This window comes from Arachis ipaensis, chromosome B04 (assembly GCF_000816755.2).
Source record: "Arachis ipaensis cultivar K30076 chromosome B04, Araip1.1, whole genome shotgun sequence".
Taxonomy (NCBI): Eukaryota; Viridiplantae; Streptophyta; class Magnoliopsida; order Fabales; family Fabaceae; genus Arachis; species Arachis ipaensis.
This window is the reverse complement of record NC_029788.2, coordinates 14,494,012-14,499,094: the sequence shown is the minus strand read 5'-3', so window position 1 is coordinate 14,499,094 and position 5,083 is coordinate 14,494,012.

Genomic DNA, 5,083 nt, shown 5'->3' with positions numbered 1-5,083 from the left:
TCTCCTGGGACGTCCAGTGATCAATAAGGAGCTTCCCTCTGGGGAATCAAAGGACTCTGAGGCTCATCTAGAGACCATAGAGCTTCCATTGAACCTCCTTATGCCCTTCATGAGCTCTGATGAGTATTCCTCTTCTGAAGAGAATGAGGATTTCACTGAGGAGCAAACTGCCAAGTTTCTTGGTGCAATCATGAAGCTGAATGCCAAATTGTTTGGCATTGATGCTTGGGAAGTTGAACCTCCCTTGTTCATCAATGAACTAAGTGATCTGGATCAACTGACATTGCCTCAGAAGAGACAGGATCCTCTTCATACCAACAATCTCCGTGGGATTCGACCCTTACTCACGTAAGGTATTACTTGGACGACCCAGTGCACTTGCTGGTTAGTTGTATCGAAGTTGTGACAATTATGTATTAAGATCAGAGCACCAAGCTTTGGAGCCATTACCAGGATTTGTTCAAGCCTGGAGATCATAATTTCATGCACCAAACACCATTCAGCTATTCATGTAAGTGAGTTTGAGACCTAAATGCCCATGAAGAACAAAGAAGAAAGAAGGAAGTAACTAGAGAGGGGAGGAAGAGAGGAAGAAAAGAAGAAGGAAGTCTACCTAAAAGGTGGTGCAACTAAGTGAGTGAGAACTACAAGAGATTAATGGACTAAGAGGGAGCTTAGTATAATACCTTGTGAGATGGAGAAGGATGTGGAAGAAGAAGAGAAGTGGAATGAAGCAATCGGCGCGGACGCGCGCCATGCGCTTGCGCGTCGATTGGTAGATTTCGCTCATGTGCGCGGACGCGCCATGTGCGCGCACGCGCAGAGGGGTGGGTTTTTTCTAAATTTGCAAGTGGTTACACCATTTTCAACATTTCAAACCCCCCTTTCCATACAGCCACTTAAGCACTATAGCAAATGAAGTCAACAAATGAAGGGGAGTTGGCATTAAAATCTAGCTAACAAACATGAAGTCAAGTGTCTATGTACAAGTCTCAAAGGAAGATCTTACCATGGTGGGGTGTCTCCCACCTAGCACTTTTGTTTAATGTCCTTAAGTTGGACTTTCAGCAGCTTATAGTGTTTATTCAAGAGTTGCATCCCTCAAGAGGAACACTTCAAATTCCTTGGCGTTCTTTCTTTGCTCACCATGGTACAATTTGAGACGGTGCCCGTTTACCTTGAAGATGTCCGGGCTTGATGGGTGGCGCAAGTGGTAGACCCCATAAGGTTCTGCTTTCTCCACTTGGTAGGGCCCATCCCACCTTGATCTAAGCTTTCCGGGTAGTAATCTCAACCTTGAATTGTAGAGAAGGACTAGGTCACCGGGTTGGAATTCTCTTCTCCTAATGTTCTTGTCATGGATGGCTTTCAACTTTTCCTTATAGAGTCGAGAGTTGTCATAAGCTTCCAATCTCATACATTCTAATTCAGCCAATTGAAGCTTTCTCTCTACTCCGGCCCCACCCAAGCTCATATTACACTCCTTTACGGCCCAATAAGCTTTATGTTCAATCTCTACCGGTAGGTGACATGCTTTGCCATATACAAGCCGGAAGGGGCTTATGCCAATGGGTGTCTTGTAAGCCGTTCGATAGGCCCACAGTGCATCAGAGAGTTTAGTGCTCCAATCTTTCCTATTCGGCTTTACAATCCTTTCCAACACATGCTTGATTTCCCGGTTAGAGACTTCGGCTTGGCCGTTTGTCTGAGGGTGGTAAGCCGTGGCGACTTTGTGGATGATGCCATATTTTTTCATGAGGCCATCTATTCTTTTGTTGCAAAAGTGGGATCCTTGGTCACTTATGATTGCTCTTGGGGCGCCAAAGCGACAAATGATATTGTTCCTCACAAAAGAATACACAACATTAGCGTCATCCGTTCGGGTGGGGATTGCCTCAACCCATTTTGACACATAATCGACGGCTAACAAGATGTAGAGAAAACCATTGGAGTTTGGAAATGGTCCCATGAAGTCGATTCCCCATACGTCAAAGATTTCGCAAAAAAGCATATTTTGTTGGGGGATTTCGTCCTTCTTGGAAATATCTCCAAACCTAATACATTGGGGACAAGATTTGCAATAGAGAGAGGAGAGGCATCTTTGAGAAGAGTTGGCCACCAAAATCCGCAATCAAGGATTTTTCTTGCCGTTCTTTGGGGCCCATAGTGACCACCTCCTTCGGAAGCATGGCAAGCGTCCAAGATTGCTTGGAATTCGGTTTGAGGTATGCATCGTCGCACTATTTGGTCTGCTCCACACCTCCACAAATAGGGATCATCCCAAATGTAGTATTTGGATTCGCTTTTCAGCTTATCCTTTTGGTGTTTGTTGAGATTGGGAGGGAAAGTGCGTGAAACCAAATAGTTTGCTATTAGCGTCACTCCGGATTTCTTTGGCACTACTTGGACCGGGCTTACCCATTCACTATCCGAGATAGGATAGATGATGTCCGCTTCAAGTAGCTTAGTGACTTCTTTCTTTACCACCTCAAGAATGGTTGGGTTAAATCTCCTTTGAGGTTGTCGGACCGGTCTTGTTCCTTCTTCAAGAAATATGCGGTGCTCGCATACTTGGGGGCTTATTCCCACTAGATCCGCCAGACTCCACCCAATTGCCCTTTTGTTTTTCCTCAATACATTCAGCAATTTTTCTTCTTGTTGAGGAGTTAACTCTTGTGCAATTATCACGGGTAGCTTTTGGGCTTCATCAAGGTATGAATACCTTAAGTGAGGTGGTAGTGGCTTCAATTCCATCTTCTTGTCATTCCTTGAGGTTTGAGTCTCCGGATGGCTTGTATGATGTGTGGTATTTAGTTCGCTTGACTCTTCAATTGCTTCTTCGACCATGCACTTCTCATCTAGTCTTGCAAGATGCACTTTGGCTACTATGTTATCGATTGGGTCACACCGAAATAGAGAATGATTCTCCGGTGGATGCTTCATTGCTTCCTCTAGGTTAAAGCTTACAATTCTTCCATCAATTTCAAATGAGTAGTTCCCCGAGTAAGCATCAAGTTTAAATCTAGAAGTTCTCAAGAAGGGCCTTCCAAGTAGGATAGAGGATGCTCTCTCGGTTTCGCTTGATGGCATTTCAAGGACATAGAAGTCAATCGGAAACACCAACCCCTTTATATTCACCAGTACATCTTCCGCAACACCCGCTACGGTTATTATGCTTTTATCCGCTAGGACAAATCTTGCCGTCGACCTTTTTAGTGGGGGCAAGTTCAATACCCGATAAACGGAGAGCGGCATGATGCTAACACATGCTCCGAGGTCACACATACAATCTCTAAATTGAACTCCATTGACGGTGCAAGTGACCATACAAGGGCCCGGGTCATCACACTTCTCCGGTAATGTTCCCATCAAAGCGGAAATAGAACTCCCCAATGGGATGGTTTCCAATTCAAGAATTCTATCCTTGTTTATGCATAAATCTTTGAGGAATTTAGCATATCTAGGAATTTGATGGATGGCATCAAAGAGGGGAATGGTTACCTCAACTTTCTTAAACATTTCTACCATTTTGGGGTCGAGTTCTATGCGCTTTTTAGCTTTCTTTGCAAGTGTTGGAAATGGAAGTGGTTGAGCAATTCCTTCTTCCAAGGTTCTTTTGGTCTTGGGTGTCTCCCTTGTTGGTTGGGCTTCATCCTCAACTATGGCTTGTGGTGTCTCCTCTTCCACTACCTCCTTTCCCACTACCTCTTCTATATCTATTCTCTCTTCCTCTTGGGCGGTTGTGATAGGACTTGGGTCCTTTGCTTCCTTTTCTTTTAGTTGTGTACTGGATCTAAGGGTAATGGCATTGATGCCCCCTTTTGGATTTGGTTGAGGTTGAGAGGGAATGACACTTTGGATTGGGGGTTGAGGAGTAGAGGTCGATGGTGTGTCCATACGTGCAAGAAGAGCTTGTATCATCGGATCCTTCCCGTCTAGTAGTTGAGCATATGCGGTGGAAGTCCTTGAGATGTCGAATAGGGTCTTGTGCGGGAAGCCCGTGAAACTTGGGTAGGAGGTTAATCAAAGCGGTCTTCAATTCAAAATTTGCATTCAAATTGGGGTGAGTTACATGAAGGGGTTGAAGGACATAATCCGGTGCATCCGCTTCCTTGATGGTAACTCTCCTTGGAGCATCCATGGTATTAGTACCTAAAACAAAAGATGAGTTGTTAGTGAGATTGATGGAAGTATGATTAATGCCTTCTTTGAGTGACGGTTCAATGTTCACTTCTAGTAAGGTGGTTGAGGTGGTGAAAACCTCTTCACCTTTTCCAAATCTTAGCCGCCTCTGAGCTTGTCTAATATGAAACAAAGTTCGTTCTATTTCCGGATCAAAAGGGGCTAAGTTCGGATTCGGTTGTGAACGCGTCATGCAATGAAGGGGAAATGGAATTCATTGTAACGATGAGAAGTTAATCAATTGAGCAATTTACAATGAAGTGCAACTATGTACATATATACATGCTTGCTCCAAAACAATAACATGGCACACTAAGCAAGATCCCCAGCAACGGCGCCATTTTGACAAATAGATTTTTCTGCCGGTATAGAAATTATCAAATGATCAATCGTAGTATAGTCTAAACCGACGCAAAATCCTTCATCAAACAAATCTACAATCTATATCCGAGAGTACTAGTCTCCCGAGTCGTTCTCCCTTGGAATTACCAAAGTGTGCATCTTATTGATTTAGTAAGCTTTGTTGGAATTCTTTGAAGGTTTTAGCAAAGCAATGAAAAACAAACAATCAATTATCAAAAGACTTGGCTTAGGGTTGGCATTAGAAATTCTATCCTTATAGTCCATTCAATGTTGACAACAATTAGGCCTTGCTCCATTTAGTTATCCCCTAGGTATAGAGGAAGGTCAAATGAAAGTAATCAACTTGAGTCACAAGTCCTAGCTTCACCTTATGGGAGTCTAGCTTTAGTGCACTCCAAGCCAACTAGCAATCCCTAATTCCAAATCAACTATTGATACACTATTCAACTTCTTTACCCATCCGTGTAGTGAGAGTAGCAAGAGCAAATACCACATACTCTTTGAGGGACCAATTGTTGTTGGTTGTGTTGTTGAGATG